Below are 17,743 nucleotides of genomic sequence, written 5' to 3'. Positions count from 1 at the left end.
TGGTGGGCCTCACTTTCACTTTCCCATCGTGGGAACATAATAGAAGAAAAGGCTCCAAGATCCATTATAATGACATTTTATGCTTTATATTGGTCTTTTAAGAGGTCATTACTTGCTGTTGTGCAACCCTTCTAACATGTATCTGATTTTGTCATCATGTGTTGAGTATTACAGGGGGTTCAAACTTTCTGATGCCAGTTATGATGACCCCCTTGTGAAGCATTCCCTTCCGAAAATATAATGGCATAGGCCTACACATTTTCATTCATAAAGGCCTATTATATTGTTTGAGGAAAACTATTAAAGAATTGTTTCCAAAATGTAAGATTTGACTTTTATGTTGTCACTGTAATAAATCTAAAGCAAATTATTAAAATATTATTTAGAAAATATGGATTTAGCTTTAATTGGATGCGTATATAAAAATATTTTACATATTAATATATAAAAATTTGAACAAATAATTTTGCTGAAAAAAATCAGGGCAGTCAGTAGAATGTAATTATTATGTTTATTCTTTTGGTTTTGGCCAGCCTGTAGAAAACAGAATGAAACCGTATTATCATCAGATTTGGTAAATGTGTAATAAACTTTAGATTTATACTAAATCTATTTATACTAAGTCCATAAAAGTGCATCTATCCATCATAAAATTAATCCACACGGCTCTGGGTTTGTGTAAGAAATATATTCCTATTTAACATGTTAGTAAAATTCTAGCTTCCATCCAAACTGCCAGATTTACTCTCTCTCTCTCTCTCTCTCTCTCTCTCTCTCTCTCTCTCTCTCTCTCTCTCTCTCTCTCTCTCTCTCTCTCTCTCTCTCTCTATCTATCTCTCTCTCTCTCTCTCTCTCTCTCTCTCTCACCCCAAAAGTTTGAAACCCCCTGGACTTTTAGGCAGATAATGAGGCAAATCCATGTTGTGTTTGTCATTTTCAAAACAAAGTACCAACCCTCTACTATATTTTTTCTTTGTGCTAGCTCTCCGTGTGGTTCCTCCCTGTCCTTATCTCCCTGTCATGATACGACTGGTCTGATCTGCAGTGTTTGAGGCCAAGAATGGCCTCAGGCAGTGCAGTCACTCGCTCTCTGTCCACCCAGAGTGTTTATGCATCAGTTCACATTAATGCTGTTGTCCTGCCGAGGGCTAATTAACCTAAAGAGGTCGTCTAGTATGGTGAATTTAGCAAGGCTTTTTGTTGGGGGAGGGGTGAAAGACAAGAAACAAATTAAGAGAAGGGCTGAAGATACAGAATGTCAATTGAGCAGACATCTGTGGTTTTATTGGTTTGAATGGAAACACACAAGGAAATGGTTCTTCATTTTGAATGTGAGCTCTAATGCATTTGAATGGTCACCATGCATGGCATGTAGCTTTATTTTAGCTAATATTCAGTCTTGTTTTCCTCATGAATGGTGGGTCACTGCAATGCAAAGAAGAGGTTATTTGAAGCAAAGTGTCAGTGTGAAGCAATCTTGCATTGAGAAATAGTTTTGCTTTCAATCATTTCATTTTCAGATGCATTTACACTCTTTTGTTGTGTGTGCAACAACGGTTGTAGCAAACGTTAACACTCATGTTCTGTTCAGATTGCATTTTTTGTTTAGGGTCCCAGAGACCCCAGTGATATAACACTGTAAAAAATTATATGATTAATAAGATGTGACAGCATATGTTTTTACATTGCTTCAAAGGGATAGTTCAACCAAAAATGAAAATTCTGTCAGTATTTACTCACGCTCATGTTGTTCCAACCCCGTAAGAGCTTCGTTCATCTTCGGAACACGAATTAAGATATTTTTGATTAAATCTGAGAGCTGGATCACTCCTCCATACTAGTCCATATAGGCTTCTTAAGGGATTGACACTTGCCAGCCACGAAAAGTTATTAAAGACATCGTTAAAATAGTCCAAGTGACTACAGTGGCTCAATCTTAAGTTTATCAAGCGCAAAAAACAAACAAAAATAACAACTTTATTTCAACTATTCATTTCCTTCTCTGTGGCCCTCTGTCAGTTAACATAGTGTGATTGCGTAGAGCTTCGTCACATGTAGGCTCACTATTGGCCTTATGTTGTTGGTACAACAACAGAAGCTTACGCTATTATACTAGTGAACTGACTCGAGGCCCACCGAGAAGGAAATGAATAGTTGAAATGAAGTAGTTATTTATTTTTTTTTTTTTTGCGCACAAAAAGTATTCTCGTCATTTGATAAACTTAAGATTGAGCCACTGTAGTCACTTGGACTATTTTAACAATGTTTTTAATGACTTTTCGGGGAACAAGTGTCAATCCCTTAAGAAGCCTATGGAGGAGTGATCCAGCTCTCAGATTTAATCAAAAATATCTTAATTCGTGTTCCGAAAATGAACGAATGTCTTACGGGGTTGGAACAACATGAGGGTGAGTAAATACTGACATAATTTTCATTTTTGGGTGAACTATCCCTTTAACTCATCAAAATAATTTTCCCACTTTTTTTAAGTTATACAAGATTCAACTCATTTTTTAAAAGTCAGTTTAATGTAATTTAAGTTGAAATGACTTAAACATCCAATTGATGTACTTAAAAATTTACTTTTTAAGCAACTTTTTTACAGTGCTTCAAAAGTTTGGGGTCAGCAGGGATTTATTAAATTGATCAAAAGTGACAGCAAATACCTTTACATTGTTGCAAAAGATTTGTTCTTTTTAATTTTATTCATCAAAGTATCCTTAAAATGTTTATCGCAGTATCCACACAAATATTAAGCAGCACAACTGTTTCTAACATTGAGAACAATAATAAGCAATAAATCAGCATATTAGAATGATTTCTAAAGGATCATGTTACATGTAATTCCTACTAAAAAATCAGCTTTGCATCACAGGAATAAATTACATTTTAAAATATCTTCAAAATCAAATAGAAAACAGTTATTTTAAATTTTAATATGTCAAAAAATGCTGTTTAAAAAGCCAAACAAAAAAATAAACTGTATTTCAAATAAATGCAGCATTGGTGAGCATTGAAAGCTTCTTTCAAAAACATAAAATCTTACCACCCCAAACTTTTGAAAGCAAGTGGATTAAACATATTCTCATAGAGAACATCTGAAGCATGTTTTCTCATTGAATTATCGAAAGTCATGTAGATATGTCATAGCAAGACATATTAACTTCTGAGCCTTAGACTCTTAAACCTTAAACAGAACATTAGTGTTAAATGATTAAGAAAGAGCACAATAATGATAAAATCTAGAATACATCGTTTCATTGTTCGTGTTGGTTCACATCTTTTGTTTTATTGTCTTTAGTTCCCCTACAATTGGAGACTTATTGTCTTATTATATGATAATGAGGATATATAATATAGATAAGCCAGTAGCTCTTTAAGTTAAAATTTTTTAGTGCAAATTTGACAAAAATGACAGAAACCGATAGAAGACTACAGAGCTAAGAACCTATTTCTCTCCTATCAAGCAGAAAAGAGCTCATAAGCTCAGTCCAAGCTGTAGTTACGCAAGCAGGCAGAGAGAGCGCAGAGCTGCGAACTCAGCACGCCACAATCAAATTGCAAATGATCAGTGTTATGTTGCGTTTTAACACCAGGATCGTGATTTACACCAGTGGGAAGTGTAGCCATTCTTCAGTCTGTCTCTACATTTTCTCCAAATTCTTTCCTGCAATCTTAATCGAATGCCCTCGAGCTGTTCACAAACCGCAATGTCGAGTCTTGCAAGATAGTTAAACTGCCTCTGTTAGATCCGTTACTCTGAGAGAGAGATCAGAGAGCATGAGGCACAGATTTTAGTCCTCGAAAATGTCAGTTACGCTCACCTAGTGCCCCTCCCTCGTGTAAACAGCAACGGACACTGCAGGCACGTGCCTTTGTCAAACACTCATGCTGTGCCACACTGTGGTGACTGCCCTGACATTTTTGAAAATACTCAAGTGATTTAATATGCATTTACTATGAAATTAAAGGTACTAAGCGTCGTGTATTGTATATAGTCAAAAAATGAACGGTTGCATGACAGAGGTTATTTCGCAACAAGGAAAATATATCTTCATGGAAATCCCTTGAGGTAACACCAATAATAAAAATGTTTCCTCAGACCTCTTCTGTGGTAAAACAGTTACTTTTCAATCATGTTTTATAAATCCGCCTCGTTTTACACAGGCGATTGATGTCGTGATCAGTCAAAAGTGTTGTGCTTGGTGGGCTGGGAATGGATTGAGTTTGACTTTGTGGGCATTATGCTGACAGAACCAGCCAGTGAATGAGATCAGGTGGTTCTTACAGTTTTACAGCCATTTTTCCTGGGAAGCTAAATCTGGCAGGTTTCCCTTCCGTCAACTGGGTGTTAAAAGTCACCTCATAGGAACAGACCGGCCCTGGCAGACAACATAATCCTGCCGGTATTATTAAAATAAACAGTCCTTTGTTAAAGTCCTCCTCACAAACTCTTGAGTTACACCATGCATGCTGGCTTGAGCAAAAAAAAGTTTGTGTAGAACATATTTTTTTTAGACTTGTGGGTTTTGCCTGGCCTATCTATCTATCTATCTATCTATCTATCTATCTATCTATCTATCTATCTATCTATCTATCTATCTATCTATCTATCTATCTATCTATCTATCTATCTCAAATTTAATTTAATTGTAATTTTACTTCCTTGCATTAAAATTCAAGTTGAAATTCTGTATTCTGTATCCTCTTTGTTACCTCAATTCAATTTCAGAAATTAATTTGATATTTAAAATGCATTCTCAATTCAATTCTAAACGGATCCTCCATCCTTCCGCATGAAAAGGGTAACAGGTGGTAGTGCATTTTATCGTTGGTTTAACATTATTATTTTAAGAAAAGTTCCTTATTATTTTGAAAACATTTCAACTTTGCAAACAGAATCTGTGGTCTGGTTTCAGTAAGGCTTTGGGAATGGTGATAGGTATTTGATGGCTCTTATCCCTCTTGCTTTTTTTTTTTATCATCTGCCAGAGCCCATAAATCCAACGAAAGCCTCAACATCAGAAATACCGCTCATACAACATCAAACGTGCACATCAAGCCTGACAGCGGTAGCAACCGGTGCATGTAATTAGCTTCTTTTCAAACAGTCTACTTATGTGGTCAGTTAAGCTGTTATTTTGCCCTACCGATGCCCTAAGACGCGCTAACTGGCCCTTTTTGTACGTGTGACTGTTTGCGTGTCACCTGTTGTCCTGGGGGTTGGACTGTGTAAACGGGGGCAGGGCTGAGACCCGGCTGGCGTGGGTCCAGCTGGCACGGGCCTCAGAGAGCCCTGCACCACCATCACCAGCTGCAGGGGAAAGAGCGGATCTTTTTCACTGTCATTTGATGGGAGGAGCTTTATTTCACAGAATCACTACACAATTGTGTGTAATTTTACATAGCACAGATGTAAATGCATATATAGGGAGATCCTGAATGTTTGGGATGGGAATATTGAAGCTTGTCCTGTATTTATTTTATTTTGAGTGTAACTTTATAATGAGAATTTGTACAGTTAAGAGGTACACCTGATAAAAGGAAATAGATAGATGAATCTCAACGATTCTCAACAAACAGATGTGACACCATCTGTAAATGCCATGTACCACCGAAAATGCCTCTTCCTTTTTACACAGTGTGTTTGCTTATGCCACAAAGGCAGAATAGTCTCTTGATTACAGAGGACGATGTCGATGACGGAAATAGTTGCAATGGGGCCCTGTTGGCAAGAGTAAACAGCAGCATCATGAAACTATTGCAGTGGTGTTGTTATTTCAAATGGACACTGAAGAACTGGCTTTTCTGGAGTTTGCAGTCAGTGTTTTTCTGGTTTCCTGTGGATTATGTTGACGTTTAATGGGTTTTAAAGTCATTCCCTACCCTTTCCAATTTCATAATGTCAGATATTTCAGATGAAACCGGATATTCAACAAGAAAATAAACTACTGTTCAAGAATTTGGGGTCAGTATGTGTTTTTTTTTTTTTTTAAAGAAATGTATATTCAGCAAGGACGCATTAAATTGATAAATGGTGAAGACATTGACCTATAAAAATACAAAAGATTTCTGTTACAAGTAAATGCTGTTCTTTTGAACTTTATATTAATCAAAGAATCCTAAAAAAAAAGATCACTATTTCCACTAACATATAAGTAGCACAACTGTTTTAAACATTATCTGTTTCCATCCACCTATTTTTTTTTGTGCACTTTGGGATACTGCATAAAAATCGCTGGATAAAACACCAAGATGCGCATAAATTCAAAAAATGTGCATAAAAAGCTCAATTGATAAAAAATTAATTCCGATAAGAAAAGCTATGATGGAAACGCATTTACCGAATAAATCCCTCGAGGCTCAGCAAAAATCTAACGTGACTACTGTACCTCAACAGAGGATGGGATTGAATAAACTGGACTAACCAGCGGCCAAGTTTCATTGCACAGGATCTCAAATGTTGCTTTTGGTCATTCTGAAATGCCTGACAGACATTGGGTCTGTCATCAAAATGATTTGGTTTAATTCCATCCCAGAACCGCCTCACACGATTACGTTCCCAAACACCAGCATCCGAACGCAAGAAAACATGACAGTTTCTTTTGAACACATTGGATGGGAACGGTGCTTTTTTCCGCAAATGTTTTATGCAATGTTGCGATTTTGCATGTAAGTTAAATTCGTAAGCTACTGATAAAAAAATATCAGCCAATGCCTAATGTAACTGATATATCGCGCATCAGTTTTCTGAACTATGTAATTTCCCGTTCCTTCATTTCTTAATTCATGACATTTATCACAGTCACAGAATCGTGGCAATGTTGTGTGCTTTCTTTGAGATCTTCGGAACAGTGCAGTCTTGTTATTTTAACGTACTGTACATTGTGTGGTTCTCCTCTTGCTCAGCCATGTCACCTCCCGTCCTAATTCTGCACCAGTCCCTCTCGTCTGCTACAGGACCACCCCCTCCCCTACATTTCCCCCAGCAGCGTAACCTATCCGACCTCATTTTTCTGTTCTGTCTGATCCCTTGTGATTCACAGTAACATCATAACCCTCGACTTGCCTCCCTGTACTACCACAAAGGGTTTGTCCTTTTGCCTATCTTCAGATCTGCCCGATCGATGTTAAACCATAAAGCCTGCTGTATCATATTTGATACGCACATTTCTGAGGCCTCTTATATTATCAACATGAAAATCTGTTGTACACTATCTACAGTACATGCTTTCTGTCGTCTGATTTATGGTTTATACTTGTTTTAGCAACTAAAAGGCCTTTTTGTATAAATCTAAAATATGCTACTGGTTTTTATAAATTAAATGTCAGAACAACTTTTATCGTTAGTGTTATTTTAAGGTGAACACTTACAGCATCAGCAACTTGGGTTTGCTTGACTATCCATAAATTCTATAGTAAATCATGTTAAAATATGTGTATTAAATACGATACAACAGGCTTTGAGGAACTTTTGTCTCTCATGCATCATATGCAAACTTTCTTGTAAGTTAAGTAAAACAAGCTAACAAAAAGAATAGAAAAATGAAAGTGCAAATTAATTATTTTTTATTATTAAAAAAACAACAACAACAACACATGAACTTTACAACCAGTGATAATATCAAGCAGATCATAAAATGCAAAGTTTAACTTAGTTTTCAACTGTTCCTTTGCTTTGTGCCCTGAACCCCTCAGGGGCTTACCCAGCTTTCCTGGTGGGACTGAAAGGACCCTCTGTACTCGTTCCCTTAAGTGTTTATGGAATGTCTCAGCTGCTTGAGAAGTGCGGTAAATACACGGCTAATGAAAAGTAAAGTGGCCCACGAGCACAGGCACTGACCCCTGGGGGCTGTTGCGCAGTTATGTGTGTGGAAAGTGGTTGGTGTAAAGTGCAGCCTGGAGGTCAGAAATGTCGCCTGTAAGATTTAGGATATTCTTCTGTAGTGTTATGGTAAAGGTTTCTCATGTTTAATCTCAGTCTGTGATTTACCACCTTTAGGGGTTACTGTTGATGCCCTCTGTGAATGTGCTATATGGATGTGCAGGGCTTCAGACAAGACAAAAAAAAACATACCATGAAACATTTAGGAGCCAGAATACTTTTTAGATGACAAATTACCGTATCACTTGATAAGGCTGGCTGTTCAGCAGCACTTCAGTTCATTGAGTGCATGCATAGCTTCTTACTTAAAGCCCTCCTGTAGTCAATCATTTTAACCCTCTAAAACTAATCATCAATCATCTAAATTACATATTTAATTTTTTTTCCTGTGAAAAAATGTATTGATGTCTTAAAATAGCTTGAATGTAGTCCTTGCTTCATTTAGTATACTTTATGAATATGCAAATTAGCCCCACCTCCACTGACTCACACCAGCTCAGAATACCAGATCCACTTGCTCAACTTTAGTGTAGTAAACGCTGGTGTAGTAAACACAAACAAACTCTGGTGCGATTCGATTCAAATATGAACGCAACACTGACCAAATCCATGTAAATGAACCAAAAACAGGAAGTTGAGACCCTGAAAAGGACAGAACGCTCACACATACCTGTTTTTTTTTCTTTCCGTCAGTCGCGAACTCGCGATGTTGCCCATCACAGTTCGGTACAGGCCACAGAACCATGTCTCCTCACAGCAGATCTTCGTTTGTGTGTGTGACAGAGGGATTCCTGCCGCTGTTTTTACTCCTTTACACATTTTTTAATGTGTGCTGGTCAAAATACCATCATATGTAGGCTACGCACACACAACGAGCGCTTTTGTCCTAGCATACAGCATTGTTTTGGATGTTCGGTAAGTTCTGTCGCGAAAAATAAGTCATAAACGTCGACCAATCAGGTTGTGAGAAGATCCCTATGCCTTTAGGTTTGCTGTTTAAAATCACAATGGCCCTCATTTATCAAAAGTCCGTACACCAAATTTCCAGCGTACACCTGGCGTACACCCAAAACCACGGTGACTTTGATATTTATCAATATGGACGTTGGCGTACGGCACGCTCAAATCCTACGCCAGGTCAGGAGGTGGTGTACATGTACGCACGTTTTGAGTCTGACAAACTAAAAGATATGAGGAGCTCTTTTCCAAAACGCGATAAACACCATTTTTAAAAATAATTTGTATTTTATTTCTATTAATAAACTAGTGTTGTGTCTCCAAAGATGAAATTGATGATCACCATTTCCGTAGTGAACGCGCCTATAGAGAGAGTAGCCTATTTCTTTTCGTTTATAATTGTTTCGTTTAAAGACATTTCAAGCTTTCTTTATAGATATATTTCTCATGTCTGTGAGGCATATACTGAGTTTCGGTTAATTTGTGATGAGATGCGCTCCAGTTCACGTGCAATGCAAGGGACCGCGCCCGCGCCTACATGTCATGACTCATGATTATATTGTCTGCTATTTGCTTCTTATTTATTAAATCCAGGCAATTGGTTGATGAAAAAAATATTAAAATTAAGATACAATTTATACAAAACGAAATTCACTTTAAAGAAAGGCTTTCTACAAAACAAAACTTAATTAAGTGGCCAAAATCATGTCTGAGCATGTCTCCAGATATATTGCGCATCCTATCTTAGCCTATGTTCACTTTTCATAATCAACATAGATGGGGAAAAAATAACATTATTATTGTTTAACAAATATGAAACTAATTGCACTTAGTTAATGGCTACAACACGCCTAATAGTATGCCTGAATATTGTTATCATTACTTTTTTCAAGTTCGGCACGAATTACTATTAGCCTAAATGTGTTACTAAATGATTTGAATGTATTTTTAACATTGTTGTAGTTAAGGACTGTATTTGTGTGTTATTTTTAAATAATTTGTTTTATGTGGTGGACAATATTGGAACGTGACATTGGAAATATTTATTTTATTTTTACTATTTAATTTATTTTACTATTTATTTTGTTTGGCTTTTATTTATTTCATGCAGTTGCACTTATTTTAATTTATATTAATTTATAGTATGAGTCCCTGATTATATGTTGCATGTTCTCTTCTTGTTGTTTTTGTTGTTGTTTTTTTAGACAAAAAATGGATGGATTTATAGCGTTTTGAAAAAAAAGATACAATTAACTTTGAATTTATCATCAACAATATTGTTGTTTGATTTAATAATAATTTTTCATGATGGTGATGGTCTCGATCTCCAGAGAAGTGTCTCCTCTTTGCCGTCTTCCGTGTGTCCATGGCGTAAAATGAGGGTGTGGGGGAAGCGGATACTTGAATATATAGGGGCTTGTAATTCTAATGACGATCGTTTTCAGCCGCGGCATTTATCAAGGGCAGGTATTGCGTACACCTGGATTTCAAAGGTACGCACAGCTTCATAAATCAGGCGGTGAGAGGAGTATAAGCATAATCTTACGCCAACATATACGCCCGTTTCTACGCAAGAATGATAAATGAGGGCCAATGTGAACGCTAGGCGGACCTAGACAAAAAAAAAATATTCGCTTTTGGCCTGGACCAAACAAACCAAGCGAATCGAACTACGAGTGTGAACGCACCCTAACAGAGAAATTGAAATCCGAATTTTTAAGTTTCAGAGTATTTCTGCTTGTTTAGGAATAAAAGTAAAATGGTGTTGATTATGGTTACAAAATGTCTTGGAAACAGAGGTTCAATTTCAATCGATTGAAATTGAAGATGGATTATTATTTTAAATATTAACCAATAATATTTTAATGTATTTATTTAAATATTTGTTACATTTCTAAAATACCATTATTAATTTATTTCAACAAAACTGCTTGAAAAATGTTTCTTTTGAATATATGTGACAACCTGTCAGTAAATGGACTGATGCATGTCTCACTAAAGTATATGATCACAATAACAGTTCACCGCGGTGTTCATTGTTGTGTTATAGAAAAAAGGTTTTCCTAACTGGATTTTAAATTGTCACATATATTATATCTTGATCGTTTTAGTCACAGTCTGTAGACCTGACTTGTGGTGTTCGCTGTGTTTGTGTCACTCAAGTGACTTGAGCATTTTATTAAGCTTTGATATACCCTGTTCCCACTCAGATCTATTTAAACATCTTTAATGAGCTTGTTTTGTAGTCCCACCCTGATTCTCATTAGCTCTTCTCAACCTATCTGATAAATAAAATGGATTTAATGACTGTGGTGTGGTCACTTTGATTCATCCTCCTCCATAATGAAAGCAGACGATGGACGATGGAAGTGTTTTGATGAAGCATGGGGGAACTGGCCATCAGCCAAACCAGCAGGCGGTGTGTGGTTAAACACATGCACTCCTCCGGTCCAGCAGTAGAGCCACCCTTTCCCAGGCCCTGAGTTTTTATTTTGATTCAATATGTGGATGGGATTTGCTTATAAAGTCTGTTTGGGATCTTCGAACAATTGAGTAAATTTGGCCTTTACACTATCCCTTTCCACAGTGCGAACTAAGCAGAAACGTTTCACTGCTGATTTATTGAAGGCTTAAGCTTGAATACCGCAGAGTCTTTAGTTGCCATGCCAACCCCTGGTTTTATGGTCTTACCAATGCTTAATTGCTTAGATGGTCGGTTTAGATATTAAAATGTTGGGCAGACTAATTGTTTTCTCCTATTGTGATGACATCATTGCACAGAAGAACATTTTGAAGTAACTATAAAATGTGTTGTAGAGTTAAACGTTGCCAACAGGCTGCGTTTGTTAGAACTACACTGTAAAAAATTATTTTTTCGAAGTTGTAAATAAAAAAAATATTGTGTGTTTACAAGTATGTTTTACAAGAAAATACTATTTCAGTCTTTCACTTAATGTCATGTTTAATTCAATATGTTACTTGCTGTTACTTTCTAACTCTTTGTGATATGTACTAGCAATTTCTGAGTGAAAATTGTTTCTAGACCATTTTTTTTTCAGTGTATGTGCTTCTAAAGGGAGAAAGCGATAGAGCGTATTAATATTAATAGTGTTGCAGAAAGCCATTGCTATTTTAATTCCTTTTTATGAATATTAGGCCCAGCTATGCTTTTCCACTCCCTAAATTGTCTCAAGCCAGACATTAGGGTGACACACAATTACTAATAGCTTTTTATGCTAGGAAAAAGCAAACAGGATTTGGCATTGTCCTATGTTGATACTTTATGCAGTGCATAAGACATCCCATTAATCGACTAGCTGCTATTTTTCCTCCAGAATAGACCTAAACAAATCTTGTATTGACTCCTCAACTGGCTGCCCTAAGTGAATTGCCTTTGACGGAGGCTATTTTTTTAGTTGCCTCTTGTAGCCATGCAAATGTGTCTGCGTGACTTTCTGGTAAAATCCATTTCCACTCTCACCCGCATGACCGCCCGCCTCCCCAGTGACCTTGCTGTCGAGAGCTCCATTGATTTACTGAAGAAGCAAATCCTTTTAACACCATGCCACTTTTCTCCTTACTCTCAGAGGCATCTCCTAAAATCGATGTGTGTGTGTGTGTGTGTGTGTGTGTGTGTGTGTGTGTGTGTGTGTGTGTGTGTGTGTGTGTGTGTGTGTGTGTGTGTGTGTGTGTGTGTGTGTGTGTGTGTGTTTGTGTGTGTGTGGAGTGAAGGCCAGTAGCCCCATCATTAACCCGTACCAAACAGGTGCTGTATGTTTGAATGTCACACTTGCTTTATCTGCCTGGGAAGTGTTTGTGCCGCAAGGAAACGGGGACCAAATATTAGTATATTTTGAAATGGCAGTAAAAGGGTAGATGAGCTCTGTTTGTTTTAACTGTTTCATCAAGGTGAGTTCATGAGTTAATAAAAAGTGAGAGGACCAGATTGGTTCATGCTTTGATTTGTTAATAAATATCTTTAAAATATCTCTAACTAAGGTCTTCATCAGGCCAAGATAGATGGGTAGATGTATAGATGGATGGATGGATGGAAAGAAATTGGATTTTTCAAAATCCAATTTCAAAGCATCACACATGTTCTTCAAAAAAATATCTCTGCTATGACCTTACGCTCCTATTAAAAGTACTTAAACACAAAAGTGAGTGTATTCACATATACAAGCTTACACTTATGTCTAATAACCTGACAAAGGTCATTTAAATGCCTTAAACTTTGTTCTTTTAATGGGTAAAAGTCATAAGCAGTTTAAGCAATACCCGATTGGCACACCTTCACTTTTTATTACCTTAATTTCACTTTGCAGGTAAACACCTTTACTTCATTTTAAGCGTCGTATGCAGTAAATGCAATGAGTCTGTTCATGTTCTGATGTCAAAAATAGAGAATAACTAGTCAGTTTCAGAATTGTTTTCTTGCATTGACAAGTTTTATAAGCTGGCTTTTAATAGTTATCTATCTATTGTTGTACAATGACTGAAAACATCTTTTTTTTTTTCAAAACATTTTCCATCATCCATCTTCAAAATATACGTATAGTTTCATTCCAGCACTGTGATCGTTCCACCATTGTCATTAAATTCTTCTGTCAGTTATGAAAACAACTACATTGAGCAAGTTCAGACATTTAGTCTGAGTCAGTGAGTGAAGTGTGGAGATGTTTACAATTCCAGCTTGCAAAGAAAGACATGAAGGGGGGCGGTTCCCTGAGGCCTGTCATCATGGAATCTGACTGGGGGGTTAAAGCCATCCAAATAAATGCATTCTGTCCTCCCACATTTACCTGGCACGGCTGTTATCCTTTTTATGTCGTAATGTGAAAAATGAAGATTGAGAGTGTCCAATGTGAAGGTCATATTGAAAATAAATTGGCTTTCTTCATCCCTACAAGCCTTTTATTAGACCTTGCGAAATATATTAAGAAATACCTGTTTCTGTCATTGACTCCCTCACTTCCCTTTGTACCAGTTTTCTGTTTGTCAAAGGGAGGCTGGACACGTAGAAATGAAAAATGATGGTGAGCTGAACTGAATATACTGTAGTTCCAGTAAACGTAACTAAATACTGTTGGTTCCAATAGGTAATAACTAAACAAACATCTCCCTGAGCTTAGAGAAGTTTGTTTTCTATTGATTGTGGATATTGCCACTAACTTTAATTGGAGATCATTTTTCAGTTTGTTGGGGAACTTACTTTATAGGTTCCCTCTGACACTTCAGTCTGAGGAGGAAGAAAACTAACATACATATATGACTGATATTTTACCTGCTTCCTTTTGTATACATATTGTTCCTTTTCTATTGTTTCTTTTGCAGGATGTCAAAATGTTTTATCGACTTCAGGAACCCTAGAAATAATAAAATGGTAAAACCTAAATTTAGACTTGGAAAAAGCACTTGATTTTTATCTAGTGGTATCTTGTCTGAATGTTGCTTTGGTGTTGATGTGACGTTGTAGACAGTGTGTCATAAACAGGAAGTTGCTTTATCCAAAATAGTAACAGTTGAATGGCTGTCAGTGCACCGAAGAGCTTTTTCCTGCCTGCTATATTTACATCGTCTCTCTTCTGAGGGGAAAACAGCCCACCAGTTTGTCTTTGAGGTGTTACGGAAATTTGAGACACAATAACCACATGTTCCAGATAAAACAACCGTAGTACCAACAGGCTTTTAATACACATACATACCGGTAGGCCACACATCCTTTGTTTCATGAGGTGAATTTACATGTTAACCTGCCAAAAATGATATTTTCACACAACAGAAATGTCCTGTTGACCTTCTGTTTCCTCTAAGGGGCCCATATGCACACATATAGAGGTATACATTACAGCGTGATCTTTGTATCCGTGTCCATCTTCATGTTCCTCACACTGCTGACATCATAATTGTGAAATCTTTATCTGTGATTTAATTAGGGGAATAAAAAACAAAAACAAAATCCAAGATGTTTAATACTTATAAATGTTTAATTGTTTGGAGCACTGTTGATTTAATTCCATCGCATGATGAATAAAAAACTGGAGTGTTTATATTGATGTTTTAAATAAAGGAACCGTTTAGAAAGCAGTTAGACAATTTGTGGCATAAAGCTATATGAGTATTATTTTTTTATTTTATTTTTATATTTATAAATTGACATCTATTTGTATTTATAGTTATTGTACTTTAATGTGTATATGTACAATATATAAGTAAAATTAAAAATATGAGTAATAGCTAAAAAATGAATTAAGATTACACATGACCTGCCACAACATTTTCACTATAGATTTTTCAGATCATCTAATGCAGCCTTGGAAAAACTTTGATCCTCGAGTTAAAAAAGATAGTTATGAGCAGCTGGTTGTGTTAGAGTAGATCAGTGAGTCTGATCCTGAGATGGATGTTACTGGCCTGACACATCTGGTGCTTTCCACCCCCTTTGGGATCATATTCAAACATACGGATTAGGATGATCTGTGTGTGGTTTTGTGAGTGTGTGTATGCACATATTAGTGCAAGAAAAAAGACCAAGAGTGGCGGCTCTTTTTTTTGGTTGATGTTGGTATTATCGCAGGATAGAAATGCTGATATTGCGTCATGAGTTTAATCTACCTCGCATTGAACTGTGTGACGCGTTTGTATCCTCTGCCAGCGGACCGAACCAGCTGCGCTCGTGTTGCCCTGTTCATTGCTAACCAAAGGGTTGTGATTTTAAGTTCAGGAGTCAAAGCACTCTGTTAGTATCTTTGCCCTCCATTTGTGGATTTAAATAGAATTATATAATAGCTTTGAGTGTTTGTCATTTCAGAAACAAATTCTCAGTTATTAATGTTTCCTTCCAAGGAAATGTAGGTCGTTTTTTCCCACTTTGTTCCACCGAAGACCTTTTTAAGACTTCCTGTTTGAGTATGTGGGGCTGTTCGACACTGACACTGCTGTAGCTGGACAAGAGCAGACATGAAATGGCTCCAAGGAATTCTTCCCTTTCTAAGCTTTTGACTGGTGAACTGTGCCTTTATTATGTTGACAGTTGGTTTAGGTTTATTAATTAATGGTATTTCGCATAATCGCATATAATCCTTTTTGCAATCAAGTTTTCCAATATTTCACACAGTTCCTTAATTTCACCTTGACATTCTTGTCACAAATATTGAACAGCTTTTGTCATTCATTATAATTTTCACTTTCCGCTTAGTCTAGGTGTTTTAGCGTGTTTGGATGTTTGTGTGAATTGTGTGTTTTTGTTGGAAAATGACCTTGCTTCAAACGTATGTTTCCTGTGGAAAGTTGAGTGTCATGGTCAGACATCCCTGCACACTTCCTTAATGGCTGATTCACAGTCACAGTGACCAGTGGGTCTGTTCCCAATTCCATCGGAAGATTGCCGTTTTTGGACGTCCAATTTTTCTACAATCGCCCGGTTTCACAGTTAGCCTAGTCCCAGACTAAAATGCATGTTTGTGTTGTCTTAACTGAAAGCAACGTGCACTGTCATATCTTAAAATATGTCAGTGCCATTGTTTTGTCTCAAGATGCACACCAGCAATGTTTTTTTCTAAGGCATGTTTATAAAAACTACTTAAATGTCCTATTTGAACTAAGGGCTAATCCTGGTTTAATATAAGCCCTGCCTGTGAAACCAGGCCTTTGTGTTTTCGCAGCGATTGTTTAAATAAGGGGTTCTCAACTTTGACCTCGAGGTCCGCTTTCCAACAGAGTTTTGCTCCAACTCTAATCAAACCCACCTGAACTAGCTAATCAAGTGCCTTTTCAATGTTTCATTATTTTAAAATGATGCAGGTTTTCTTCTGCGCCATTGAAACTTGCTTGGTGGGAGATGCATTCAAGTTTCTTATTGAAAATAATCATCATTTTAACCATTCCAGTCAAATTTTTTTGCTACAAACAATATAAGCAGGATACTCCATTGCTAGGTGTCGATTAGCTGTGGATAATCTATTACTTATATTACATTACATTTCATTACATATTACTCATTTATTTTCCCTTACAAAACTACACTACCATTCAAAAGTTTGATTTTTTTTAATACTTTTGAAAGAACTCTCTTATGCTCAAGGCTGCATTTATTTGATCAAAAATATGGTAAAAACAATAAAAAATAACTGTTTTCTATTTGAATATATTTTAAAATGTAATTTATTCCTGTGATGCAAAGCTGAGATTTTAACAGCCATTAATCCAGTCTCCAGTACTCCAGTGTCAAACGAAATGATTCTGATTTGGCACTCAAGAAACATTTTATAAATATTGTGCTGGTTAATATTTTTGTGAAAACCCTGATGCACTTTTATCAGGATTCTATGATAAATGGAAGGTTTAAAATAATAGCATTTATTTAAAATGACATCAGGATGTTTGTATGGATGCGGCCTTGGTGTTAGCTACGGGAATTGTTTTGCTCATGAGCTCAATGCTAGTCGCTAATCACATAGTAACACGCGCTGCCCTTTGGCATGGCTCTTCCTTCTACATTCAGACAGCAAAGACCTCTCTCTCGCTATCTCTCTAATCCTTTACCTCTTTTCTCCTGTTCTCTATTTGTTCATGCTCTGTCTATTATTCTCTCTTTTAAGCTGGCTACACGCCAGGTCACTCAGCAGGGCTTCCTCCTTTTTCCCGGAGTCCTCTCTTTTCTGTTTCTCAGATTCCCAGTTGCTCCCATTTTTGCCCACTTTGCTCCAAGTAAGCTGAATGAATCGAGATATGGGACACTTGTTGTTGCCAACACGCAACTTCCAGTCTTTTGGGCTTTTTTTCATGTAAATCACACTGTTTGTGTACATTTGTGTACACTGTTGTGCTTGATGGCTATGAGTGGACAGGCTTGATATGGCCTAATAGGTGTCAGGGAGTGGAAACTAGGTAGTCCAAAAT

At 36.8% G+C, this 17,743-nt stretch overlaps 1 protein-coding gene across 3 annotated transcripts in view; it reads left to right on the top strand.

The window, feature by feature from the left end:
- The window catches only part of LOC143732470 (breakpoint cluster region protein), a 49,914-nt gene that overhangs the window by 1,991 nt on the left and 30,180 nt on the right, over nt 1-17,743 (top strand). The gene's annotated exons all lie outside the window — the stretch shown is intronic.

The sequence above is a fragment of the Siphateles boraxobius genome, unplaced genomic scaffold (genome assembly GCF_051911475.1).
Source record: "Siphateles boraxobius isolate OS27281-9 unplaced genomic scaffold, OSU_SipBor_1 9, whole genome shotgun sequence".
Taxonomy (NCBI): domain Eukaryota; kingdom Metazoa; phylum Chordata; class Actinopteri; order Cypriniformes; family Leuciscidae; genus Siphateles; species Siphateles boraxobius.
The sequence above is the reverse complement of the archived record's forward strand: the minus strand, read 5'-3'. Positions and strand labels throughout refer to the sequence as shown.